This window comes from Oryctolagus cuniculus, chromosome 5 (assembly GCF_051225735.1).
Source record: "Oryctolagus cuniculus isolate XC-2025 breed Fujian yellow rabbit chromosome 5, ASM5122573v1, whole genome shotgun sequence".
Taxonomy (NCBI): Eukaryota; Metazoa; Chordata; class Mammalia; order Lagomorpha; family Leporidae; genus Oryctolagus; species Oryctolagus cuniculus.
In genome coordinates, this window is record NC_142871.1 from 92682077 (window position 1) to 92695224 (window position 13148).

The window sequence follows — 13148 nt, forward strand, 5'->3', positions numbered from 1 at the left end:
CATCCCCAAATGGCCGGTATGGCCGGAACTACGCTGATTCCAAGCCAGGAACCAGGTGCCTCCTCCTGGTCTCCCATGCGGGTACAGAGCCCAAGCACTTGGGCCATGCTCCACTGCCCTCCCGGGCCACAGCAGAGAGCTGGACTGGAAGAAGAGCAACCAGGACTAGAACCCGGTGCCCATATGGGATGCTGGTGCCACAGGCAAAGGATTAACCAAGTGAGCCACAGCGCCAGCTCCAAGAACACGAGCTTTTTAAAATGCTTTCAGCTAATATCCTAGGGAAGATCAAAGAAGATGGTGCATTTACCATACAAGAACCAGCCAATACTTTTTTTTAAAGATTTATTTATTTATTTGAAAGGCAAAGAGAGGTAGAGAGAGAGAGAAAGAGAGGTCTTCCATCCACTGGTTCACTCCCCAGCTGGCTGTAATGGCAGGAGCTGGGCCAATCCAAAGCCAGGAGCCAGGAGCTTCTTCCTGTTTTCCCATGCAGTTGCAGGGGCCCAAGGACTTGGGCCATCTTCCACTGCTTTCCCAGGCCATAGCAGAGAGCTGGATCAGAAGTGGAGCAGCTGGGACTAGAACCGTTGCCCATATGGGATGCCAGCACTTCAGGCAGTGGCTTTACCTGCTACACCATAGCATCGGCCCTTAAGCCACTATTTTTAAAGGAGTATATTAACAACAAAGGGCTCCTGAAAATCAAATTTGACTGCAAAATTTAAAATTTGATAAACAGATTGAATAACAGAATGGCATAGAGCTAAAAATCAAGTTAGCTATTGAAGATCAAAGTTAAGAATGCTTCTCAGAAGGCAGAGCATCAAGACCAAAAGATGAACATTATTACATAAATTAGGAGTACTGATAGTTGGAACATAAAGGCAAAATGTCATCCAAGAAAAAAATTCCTGCAGTTGAAAAAGGGAAACAATACAAGGCAGGAAATATCTTTTTAAAATCTAAGAAACAATAGAACTTCTTCCAAAGTAAAAAAGATAATTGTTTGCAAACTGAAAAGTCTCAACATGGGGCAGATGCTTGGCACAGCAGTTGGGATACAGCTTGCGACACCTGCATCCCATATCTGAGGGTCCATGTTCAAGGCTTGATTCCAGCTTCCTAGAATGCACACCCTGGGAGACAGCAGTTGATGGTTCAGGTACTAATAGGTCTTTGCCACCCACACAAGAGATATGGATTGAATTATGAGAACCTGGCTTTGGCCTGGTCTAGCACTGGTTGTTACAGGCATTTGGGGAGTGAACCAGTGGATGGAAGATGTCTCTCCATGTCTCTCTCTCTTTATCTCTCTCTCTCTCTGCCTTTCAAATAAAATGAAAAAAAAAAAATTTTTTTTTAAATTGAGTTCAAAAAGACTATACCAAAAGGAAAAGTCCTACCAGTTGTTCAGCAGGCTGAGTTAAAAACTAAAAGCACACACTGATGGAATTCCAGAACCCCAAGTATACCCTAGAACTTTTCCAAGAGGGAAATAAAACGACTTTTAAGAACCTAATCCAGCAGTTATGAAGTCTTCCGATCAATACCATGAATATGGAGCAGGGCTTCCTAAGGGAACATGATTGCAAACCAAGAACTTTATGTCCAATGAAATTATTCACTAAGAATGAAGGCTGGGGCCAGTGCCATGGCTCACATGGTTAATCCTCCCCCTGCGGTGCTGGCATCCCATATGGGCACCAGGTTCTAGTCCCAGTTGCTCCTCTTCCTGTCCAGTTCTCTGCTGTGGCCCGGGAGGGCAATGGAGGATGGCCCAAGTGCTTGGGCCCCTGCACCGCATGGGAGACCAGAAAGAAGCACCTGGCTCCTGGCTTCAGATCGGCGTAGTTCCGGCCGTAGCGGCCATCTGGGGATGAACCAACATAAGGAAGACCTTTCTCTCTGTCTCTCTCCCTCACTAACTCTGTCAAAAAAAAAAAAAAAAAAAAAAAAAAGAATGAAGGCTAAATAAAGATTAAAAAGTTAAAGCATTTAGAAATTTTACCAGGTAGGCACATCATGTTAACAATTTGTTTTCAGATGGTAGTCCAAGCAAATAAAAACAAATGTTAAGAGAGAAAAGGTATGTCCCTCTGATCTTTGCCAGACAAGTGTTGAGTTGGAGTGAAAAAGAGGTTAAAATTATTAAGAGGGGCTGGCATCATGGCACAACAGGTTAAGCTGCTATTTCTGACAGTAGCTCATATCAGAGTGTTGGCTCAAGTCCTGTAACTTCACTTTTGATCCATCTTCCTGCTCATGTGCCTGGAAGGCAGCCTAAGATGATCCAAGACCTTGGACACTAGCCATTCATGTGGGAGACCCAGAAGAAGCTACTGACTCCTGGCTTTAGCCTGGCCCACTCCTGGCTTTTGTGGCCATTTGGAGAGTACACCAATAGATGGAAGATCTCTCTTTGTCTCTGTTCCCACCTTCTCTCAGTTGCTGTGTCTCTCAAATCAATAAATCTTTTAAAATCTACTAAAAGACTCCCTCAGGTCCAGTGTTGGGACTCAGTGAGTTAAGCCACCAGCTGTGACACTGGCATCCCATATGGGTGCCATTTGAGTTCCAGTTGCTCTACTTTGAATTCAGCTCCCTGCTAATGTGCCTGGGAAAGCAGCGAAAGATGGTCCAAGTCCTTGGGCCCTGCACCCACATGGGAGACCTTGAAGAAGCTCTTTGCTCCTAGCTTTGGCCTGGCCCAGCCCCACTGGCTGTTGAGGCCACTGAGGAGTGAACCAGTAGATGGCAGATCTCTCTTTGTTTCTGTCTCTCTCTCTAACACTGACTTATAAAAAATAAATCTTAAAAACAGAAAGTGAGAGACTCCCTTGGATACTGACATTTGTGTCATTCTCCGTTAAGCCACAGGCATTTAGTAAAAGAGGATTAAATGCCCTCCCCTAAAGCTGCTCACACTACCAAACAGTTGTGTAGGAAATAGTATTTATATGATTATAACAATATATTTATATAATAGGTATAGTTACAGAAGAGAATGTGACAAATTATAACAATATTGTGTCTGTGTTCATATAACACAATGGGAGGCAGAATGAGAAAACTTTTGTCAAGTTTTCCTTCATCTTTCAAACAAAACTATAAATACTGTCCAAGGTTTACAATCAAGGGATTCAGATATTAATATATGAAACACATAGTAGTAACTTAGAAACTGACAGAGCAGAACTTCATGGGAAAATGGAGGCCACACATGCAGGGCACAGCAAAACCAGCTTTCCCTCTGACCCCTACAAACGGACTTTGTTGTCTGAACGCTGAGAGTAACAAGGCCTCACTGTCTTAACAGCTCTGCTCTCTTCTCACCAACCTGAACTGTATACATTCAGAGAGAAAGAGGAATGTTCCCAGAAGGAAACGCAGCTGTTTGCATGTCGGTGGAGCTATCCTGCTAACTACACGATTGAGGTGGCCTCCAAGGGCCTGGGTGAGGGAGGCTTTCAGCATTCACGGCACAGGCCATCATCTTCATGAAAGTCACAGACCACGGATTCATGACTGAGAACATGGAGGCAAGCATCTCGGCACGGTGAAACCGGGAGATTAAACATTTATAGACAGAGGAGTAAAAACGGTGATTGTCCAGAAGAGATAAAACGTCAAAGACCATCTAATTAAATTATTATGCTCTGGGCAAAGAGCTGATCAGAAATCAGAGACAAGGAAGAATTTGTGTCACTCCTTCCCTGCTACTCGACTTTGCTTTCCTGGTAAAGGGGAGGCAGCCACAGCCACATATTTACAGTAAAATGTCTGATGGAGAAGGCTCTCTTTGATTAGATGACCGATCTTTTAGACAGAAGGCCTTGGAACAGATTTTCAAATTCAGATAAAAAGCATCCTACAAAAATTCAGGCTGCAGGCTAGGTGAAACTTCTAATAGAGATGGTTTCCCAAGTAGATTTTGTTGTAAAAGTTTAAAAGGTTGACACATTTGGCTTTAACCTTTGTTAATAAAATGGGAGTGCAGCATGGTTTGGTCCAATAGACTTCAAAACATAATCACAAATACTCAGAACCCTGACAAGACAAAACCCAACACAAGGGGGTGGCACCTGTGTAGGAATTCACCCCTTTATATAGCCAATGTTCACTAGAGATACTCTGCTTTTAGCATTCTGTTGAGCACCTGATACTGAGATAAACTGGTCTCAGAGCATGCTGAGGGTACATATACAAAACTTGTAAACAACTGAAAGCAAAGACATCAAAGAAAAAATTCTATGTGAGAAATGTCATAACAGCAGTAAAGGGAACAACAACCAAGAATCTGAATTAGGGAAAGTGTAATTATGCACAGCTGAATTGAACTATTTAAAAAATTATTTATTTTTATTTATTTGAAAGGCAGGGTGATGGGGAGATAGACTTTCCACCCACTGGTTTACTCCCAATGCTTGCAATAGCCACGGCTGGGCCAACCTGAAGCCAGTGGCCAAGAATTCCAACCAAGTTTCTCACAAGTGTGGCAGGGACTCAGGTGCTTAAGCCATCACCTGTTGCCTCCCCAGTGCACACTGGCAAGAAGCAGAGGTGGGACTGAATCCAAGGCACTCAGATATGGGATGTGGAGACCCAACCAGCAGCTTGACCCACGGAGCCAAAATGCCTGCTCCTGAACTGAACTGAGTTTTAAGAGAGAAAGAAGACTGAATTATGCAGGATGTACAAATTACAGGATTCAGTTACCAACCAATTAAGATCTGAGGTGAGAAAAGTGGGTATGCAAGTGAGTTTTGCCTTAAGTATCATGTAGAGGACGTAGCTCTTTGTCCTAAATAAATGACATCCACATTTTAGAAACCGAGCTCAATCTCCCATGGAAAGCAACGAGAACGTTGGACTCTACCTTTCTTTCCTTTCCTCTTATTGACTCTGAACAGAGTGCCATTAACACATTATTACTGCCCACAGGCTCCACGGGAGGCCACAATTACTGCCCATCACTACGTTCCACTCCATTCTGCCGGGGGCACTTAGCCGTCACGAAGGAGAGTGGGAAACAACTAATCCAGTGCTCCTCAAATGTGACTGCCAGAGAACCCGAGAGGCCTAGGGAACTGTGAGTGGACCGTCTCAGGTGGAGGTAAACCATACAACAGACTGTGAGCACAGAATGGTGTTTGTATTTTTAAGGGTTGGGGGAAAAAAATAAAAACTAAGTAGAAATGAAAACAAAAAGAATACAGAAGAGAACAATGTGGCCTTTAAGCCTAAAATATTTCTAGGTGGCCTAAGATGCCAATTTAGAGAACTGAAGTATATATTTTAATTCAGCCTTTGCAAATGTGAAATTCTCTTGTGCTGTTTGAGAATTCATGGATGAAACATCCTGCCCCATAGTACGTGTATCTGTGTTTGTTTTGCTATTAAAGATGTTATTTTTGTAGTGTGCTCAAAAATCTTCAAGTCAAATGGACATTCTGGACCACTGGGCAGCCTTCATTCTGTGACTTTGGGTCAAAGAAACCCAACACTGATTGTGCCAACAAACATGTAGTAAGCACCTCATGTTACTTGTCCTAAATTTGATTTCATCAAGTGACTTTCTTGACTGTGGTCCCAAATTCTGAGATGACCAACAATAACCCCATATCTCTTGGTAACTACAGAACAAAATAGGACTCTAAGGGCAGAAATAACAGTGAAACAGCCTAAAATTCAATTTAATGTACTCTCCAAAACAGCTTGAAATATTGTTTCAAATGGCTAGAAACATATTAAATAACCTGATATAGGGAAATGATTTTATTAATTATGATCCTCCACCTAAGGGAATGGTATCCAATCTCTAAAGACAGACTTACAATATCCTAGAAATTATTTTTGCTGAGACTAAAGCATGGCACAAAACGATATATATATAGCAAGATGTGATTTTACAAATATGTAGTTTTTTTTTTTTTTTTAAGATTTACTTATTTATTTATTCAAAAGGCAGCGAGTTACAGACAAAAAGGGAGAGACAGAGAGACAGCAAGAAAGATCTTCCATCTGCTAGTTCCCTCCCCAAATGGCTGCAATGGCCAGGGCTGGGCCAGGTCTATGCCAGGAGCCAGGAACTTTATCCAGGTCTCCCAAATGGGTGCAGGGGCCCAATCACTTAGATTATCTTCAGCTGCTTTACCAGGCACGTTAGCAGGGAACTGGATTGGAAGCGGAGCAGCCAGGAATCCAATTGGGTCCATCTAGGAAGCCAGTGTCTGTATAGCAGGCAGTGGCTTAACCAACTACTCCAGCTTACCTGGCTACACTGCAAAGCTGTCCTGTACATACTTTTAAGAGAAAATGCATCTCTTAAATGTTGCATCTTATTTAAAAGGCAAAACTGATTGTTCTCCTCTTCTTTCTCATTCTCATTTTTCAAATTATATAATAATAATGCTGGGTAAACCAACCAATTCAGTATCAAAACTTTTAAATACCGCTTTCGAACAATCTCTTCTGAACCCTTGATCGAAGACAGCATTTTATGGTATATACATGGCATACCACACAGCCTTAAAAGGAATAAAATCTTGTCACATGCTACAACATTGATGAACTTTGAAGATATTGCTGTAAGTTAAAGAAGGCAGACACAAAAGGTCAAATACTGTCAAATGGACTCCTATAAGGGATCTAAAGTAGTCAGACTCATAGAGGTACCAAGAAGAATGGTGGTTGCCAGGAGCTAGGGAAGGAGGTGGCAGGTGGATTTAGGCATGAGTGAATGTGGGGGAGGGGGCACAAAACCCTTATCCGGGGGAGGGATCTGGGACCCTGCTCACTGCCAAGAACCATCCGATGCTGTCTACTCTGTGGTTTAGCTGGTGGCTAAAGTGTTCAGATAAAACGGGAACTCATCCAAACCAGAAAAGTCTAGTTTATGGCATACGTGTAGTGAGACCCAGTTTGACACTGAGTGACCCTGCTTCATTACACATTAGTATAACATGATGAGCATTCCAGCTTTGCCCTCACTCCCAACCACCACAGTGGGCATTCCCCATGCATGCTGGGAAGCCACAAGGCAGAGAGCTCAAGGTGTGCAATGCCTAGATGTCAATCAAAAATGCCAGTTGCGAGCATCACCGCCCCATCTCCAGTCAATGCCCCTTATTCTTTAGAGATAAATTCTGGGGCCAGCCCTGTGGTGCTGTGGCATAGTAGGTTAAGCTTCCGCCTGCAGCACCAGCATCCCATATGGGCACTGGTTTGAGTCCCGGCTTCTCCTCTTCCAATCCAGCTCTCTGCTATAGCCTGGGAAAGCCGTAGAAGATGGCCCAAGTCCTTGGGCCCCTGTACCCGCATGGAAGATCCGGAAGAAGCTCCTGGCTCCTGGCTTTCGACTGGTGGAGCTCTGGCCATCGCAGTCAACTGGGGAATGAACCAGCAGATGGAAGACCTCTCTCTCTCTGCCTCTGCTTCTCTCCCTATGTAACTCTGACTTTCAAATAAATAAATAAATCTCTTTTTTTATTTGACAAGTAGAGTTATAGACAGTGAGAGAGAGACAGAGAGAAAGGTCTTCCTTCCGTTGGTTCACCCCCCAAATGGCTGCTACAGCCAACGCGCTGCGCCAATCCGAAGCCAGAAGCCAGGTGCTTCCTCCTGCTCTCCCATGGGGTACCGGGGCCCAAGCACTTGGGCCATCCTCCACTGTCCTCCCGGGCCACAGCAGAGAGCTGGACTAAAAGAGGAGCAACCGGGACTAGAACCCAGCGCCCACATGGGACGCCGGCACCGCAGGTGGAGGATTAACCAAGTGAGCCACAGCGCTGGCCCAAAATAAATAAGTCTTAAAAAAAAAGGGGGGGGGGGGGGGATAAAGTTCCAAATCAGAGAAAAAGAGCAAAAGAGCACCATGTTTCATCTCAACTGGCCTATTCCTCCCTTGGAACATACTTTATAATAAACTTTGCTTTACTGTCCTTGCTTTCATCTCTCTGAACTGTGATTCATTACTCTGTCAGTGAAAAAGAATCGAGGCGAGCTGGCTGCTGCCAGTAACAGAGGCAGGGGCAATTATTCTTCACAATGTGAAGCGTTTCAGTGTTGCAAACTAAAAAGGTTCTAGGAATCTGTTTTACAATAAGGTGAATCATCTGATACCACCACTCAATTATACACTTAAAAATGGTTAAGACAATTTTACTCATGTGTGTGCGGTGTTTTTTACCAGAGTAAAAATGCTTTTAATAAAAAATAAAATGACAAAAATAGAGGCAGGCCTTTGATCTAGCAGTTAAAGATGCCTGTGTCCCATATTAGAGTGCTGGAACTCGAGTTCAAAACCCAGTTTGCACCCATGATTTCAACTTCCTGCCAGCGCAGATCCTGGGAGGCAGCAGGTGGTGGCTCAAGTGCCTGGGTCCCAGCTTTAACCTGGCTAAGTCCCAGACACTGCAGGCACTGGATAAGTGAGCCAAAGGATGGGAGCGCTGTTTGTCTGTCTCTCTCTTGTGAATACCTAATAAATAAATAAAAAATAAAATGTTTATACTGAAAAAAAATCTTTTAACAAAAAGAAAATATATAAAGCAGCAACCATCTGTTTGCTGAATATGGAGGGAAAAAAGACATGAAAGGAGAATAGATATTTTCCTTTTAAGTAGATAATAACAATTTTCGTTTCTGGTGCACTCTATGCATGTCGATTCCACAGAGAGAGAACAAAGATTGAAAACCTGTATTGGGGGGGTGAGGCTGGCTCCATGGTACAGTAGGTTAATCTTCCTCCTGCAGTGCCGGCATCCCATATGGGTGCCGGTTCTAGTCCTGGCTGCTCCTATTCCCATTCAGCTCTCTGTTATGGCCTGGGAAAGCAGTAAAAGATGGCCCAAGTGCTTGGGCCCCTGCACCTGCATGGGAGACCTGGAAGAAGCTCCTGGCTTAGGATCGGCACAGCTCCAGCCGTTGCGGCCATTTGGGAAGTGCACAAATGGAGGGAAGACCTTTCTCTCTGTCTCTCCCTCTCACTGTCTGTAACTCTACCTCTAAAATGAATAAATAAAATCTTTAAAAAAAAAAAGAAAAAGAAAACCTGTACGGGAGGCTGGCAGCAGCATTCCAGCATAATGGATTAAGCTGCATCCCATATAGAGTCCCGGCTGCTCCACCTCTGATCCAGCTCTCTGCTAATGTGCCTGGGAAAGCAGCACAAGATGGCCCAAGTGCTTGGGTCCCAGCCACTCCAAAGGGAGACCCAGATGAAGCTCCTGGCTCCCAGCTTCAGTCTGGCACAACCCTGGCCGTTGCGCCATTTGGGAAGTGAACCACCAGATAGAAGATTTGCTCTCTCTTATCCCCCCCACCTAATTAAATAATAAATAAATCTTTAAAAAAAAAAAAAAAAAAAAAAAAACTCTGTACATAAGTACCTTAGCTTCCTAAACCCAAACCAGACATTAAAACCAATTAGAAAAGCCTACAAGGTGGCATATTGACTTTTAGAACCCTATCAGTCACCTTCCCAGAGAAGACTCTCCCTTATGACACACCAGGGAATCAACAAAAATAGCCAGGTTTTGCCGGCTTGGATTTTTAACTGAAAAGGACTGTGGAAGATTAAGAGGAAAGGAGTTTATAGTGCAACAGAGGGAGAGCAACGGAATCCACATTAAAGCTAAAGAACCAGTTCTGAACAAAGAAATTTCAAAGTCTGGGTAGCCAGGAACACACCCAAGCCACACCCTGGGATGGGATGCATAAGGACAGCAGCCACACCTGTGCCTGGCCCCACTGCTGCTGCTACAAACCCGTGTTTCTGCTTCATCTCCTGTGTTAAATTCTGGAGTGGGAAGAATGGATTGGTCATGCCAAGAAGCTTCAGTTCAGTGGGAAATCCTCTCGGTGGGCAGGACAGTCAAGTGCAAAATGGAGAGAAGGCAAATGTCCACAATGGTGACCTACCAGGTAACCTAGCAACTGCTTACTGTCTTACATGCCTAGCTCATCCCTTTCAAATAAAGTAATAAGTTTCTTGCTAATTCTAAGAAATAAAAGAATGTGCAAGCTTTCTTGATCCTATTACCTGCAAAATGCTGGGTATCTAAAGGTTAACTAACCAGGTGAGACCACTCAAACTGTCACTGGGTTAAGCAAGGTGCACCGGGCAGGGGGCACGGATAAGGCCTATGGTCTAATGCTTTTGTCAAAGTCACATTTCTTTGACCTTGCTAACAGAACAGACTATGCTAGCAGTGGGTACACCAGCATCTGCTGTCACCCCCACCATGGGACTAACACTGCTCGTTTAGCTCCTAATGTACCTAGGAAGACAGCAGAGGGTGGCTCCAGCACTTGGGTTCCTGCCACCTCTGTGGAAGATGAAGTGGGAACTTCTGGCTCTTGACTTATGTCTGGCTGTTGCTAGCATTGCAGGAGTGAACCACTGAATGGAAGATCTCTCTGTATCTCTTCTCTCTGACTTCTAAGTAGATAAAAATAAACATTTTTAAAAATTCAACGAAAGAATTAAGAGGTAAATTAAATCTCTCAGAAAAGAAAGCCAAAGAAGTAAACAATAAGAAAAAACATAAGAACACAATATCCAAATTAACAGACATGCAAGACAGAAAATAGGGGAAAAATAAAGAGGAAAATGTTGAAAGACAATGTAAGAACATGTTTAGTAATTCAATCATACACTTTCTTAGATTATAAGGACATACTGAGTACTCAGCACAATGAATGTAAAATAACACACTATGTAATTCATCAAAAATATTCAGAATACACATATGAATAAGATATCTTAAAAATTAGCACAGAAGAGGGGCTGCCGCTGTGGCCTAGTAGGTTAAGCTTCCGCCTGCAGCACCGGCATCCCAGATGGGCACTGGTTCTTGTCCCAGGTGCTCCCCTTCTGCTCCAGCTCCCTGCTAATGGCCTGGGAAAGCAGTGGAAGATGGCCCAAGTGCTTGGACCCCTGCATTCAATTGCGAGATCCAGAAGAAGCTCCTGGCTCCTGGCTTTGGATCGACCCAGCTCCAGCTGGTGAGGCCATCTGGGGAGTGAACCAGCAGATGGAAGACCTCTCCTTATCTCTCTCTCTTTTTCTCTGTAACTCTGCATCTCACATACATAGTAAATAAATAAATCTTTTTAAAAAAATTAGCACAGCATAAACTGACAAAAATGAAGGAAAGTGGCATTAAATATCTCAACTGCAGCACTGGAAACTAGATGATAACAATGCAATACCATCAAAATTCTTTCCAACCTAGAATCCTATACTCAGAAACCACTAGTCAACTAAAAACCAGAACACAGACATTTTGACACCCACAAAGACTGAGAGACACAAAACCGCTGGATTTTTGTTTAATCCTTCTAGCACTGTTTGCATTATAGCTTTCCTCTATGTAGAACTGTACGGCTTACATATCCAATTATTACCTCAATTTGCTCTGTATGCACAAGAGTGCATGTTCTATCCTGTGTAATCATAAATAGTAACACTCTTGGTTTTCACACACACTTCTCCCAATAAAATATCAAATACAAAATCGTGACATAAAAATTACCCCAAAACAGTAAGATTTTTTTTTCTTCTATTTTTTGACAGGCAGAGTGGATAGTGAGAGAGAGACAGAGAGAAAGGTCTTCCTTTTGCCGTTGGTTCACCCTCCAATGGCCGCCACGGCTGGCACACTGCGGCCTGCACACCGCGCTGATCCGATGGCAGGAGCCAGGTGCTTTTCCTGGTCTCCCATGGGGTGCAGGGCCCAAGCACTTGGGCCATCCTCCACTGCACTCCCTGGCCACAGCAGAGAGCTGACTGGAAGAGGGGCAACCAGGACAGAATCCAGTGCCCTGACCGGGACTAGAAGCCAGTGTGCCGGCACCGCAAGGTGGAGGATTAGCCTAGTGAGCCGCGGCAGTAAGATTTATTTTTATGTAATAATTTATTTAAGAAGATACTTAGAAATAGTTGGGGCCAGTGCTGTGGCATCCTGTTTGGTTCGAGTCCAAGCTGCTCCACTTGCAATCCAGCTCCCTGCTAATGCATCTAGGAAAGCAGTGGAGTACAGCCCAAGTTCTTGGGCCCCTGCACCCACATGGGAGACCTGGACGAAGCTCCTGGCTCCTGGCTCATTGCGGCCATTTGGGGAGTGAACCAGCGGTCAGAAGACCCCTCTCTCTCTCTCTCTGTCTCTACCTCTCTTTGTAACTCTTTCAAATACATAAAAAATAAATCTTAAAAAAGTCACAAATACTCTGTGAAGAAAGACAAATGTTACCATTTCTTGTTAAAGGTGATAAAACTGAGGTTTAAGGAAATCAGTAGCTTTCCAAAGGTGTCACAGCCAAGGTAAGGGAGTACCTGAACTCAAGTTACAGTCAGTGGCGTGTTCAGGATTCTCCTCACAATGTACATGGGACAGTCTGAGCAATCCTAGCAATCTGTTAATTTCTCATTCTGCCTCAGCACACAGGGGAAGAGAACTATTTCTTTTGAAGCCACGAAGAGCATTCTTATCCCTTCCCTCCAACCGAATGAGAACCCTGCTATTTCTTTCATCTCAAACACCCGGCACTGCAGCCCCTTCTCTTCCTCCAGGCCGTTCTTAAAGAACTGCAGTCCCCCAGTAAACCCTGACTTATGTTCTCAGAGAGATAGCAAAAACAAAGTGCTAACTTACTCATCAGAAAGAAGTTCATATTTTCCTAACCTAAGGAGTAAGAAGGTGGTTAGATAATTAGACAACAGTGACTCCTTCTCATAGGCTGCATATACCAGGAAGGCATCGAATAAATGTCAGAAGTTCACAGTGATCTCTCTGGCTCATTATTGCAAAATGCAGCTCACTAATTTACAATCACCTGTTATTTATATCATAGATAAAGATTCAAGAATCATTACTCCTCCCACTCTGCCCCCCAAAATGTATTAATCAAAACAGACGCTTCAAAATTAATGGCACACATACACATAAACACACACACACACGCAGCTTCTCTTCCTACCCGAATTTCCAAGGCAGAGAGAGAGGAAGACCAGAGACGCACATGCACTCACATTCACACACCACACAACTACGCACACACACATTCTGGGACCTGGCACTCAGCCCCTCTGAGGGTCAACCCCGTCGGACTTGTGGACCTGATAGGGACACTGCGGGAAGAGA

At 44.0% G+C, this 13148-nt stretch overlaps 1 protein-coding gene and 1 long non-coding RNA gene across 12 annotated transcripts in view; one reads left to right on the plus strand and one right to left on the minus strand.

Moving 5' to 3' along the window:
• Positions 1–13148, plus strand: part of LOC149126580 (uncharacterized) — a 486087-nt gene that overhangs the window by 358121 nt on the left and 114818 nt on the right. The gene's annotated exons all lie outside the window — the stretch shown is intronic.
• The window catches only part of SH3BGRL2 (SH3 domain binding glutamate rich protein like 2), a 162221-nt gene that overhangs the window by 108883 nt on the left and 40190 nt on the right, over positions 1–13148 (minus strand). The window lies entirely within an intron of this gene.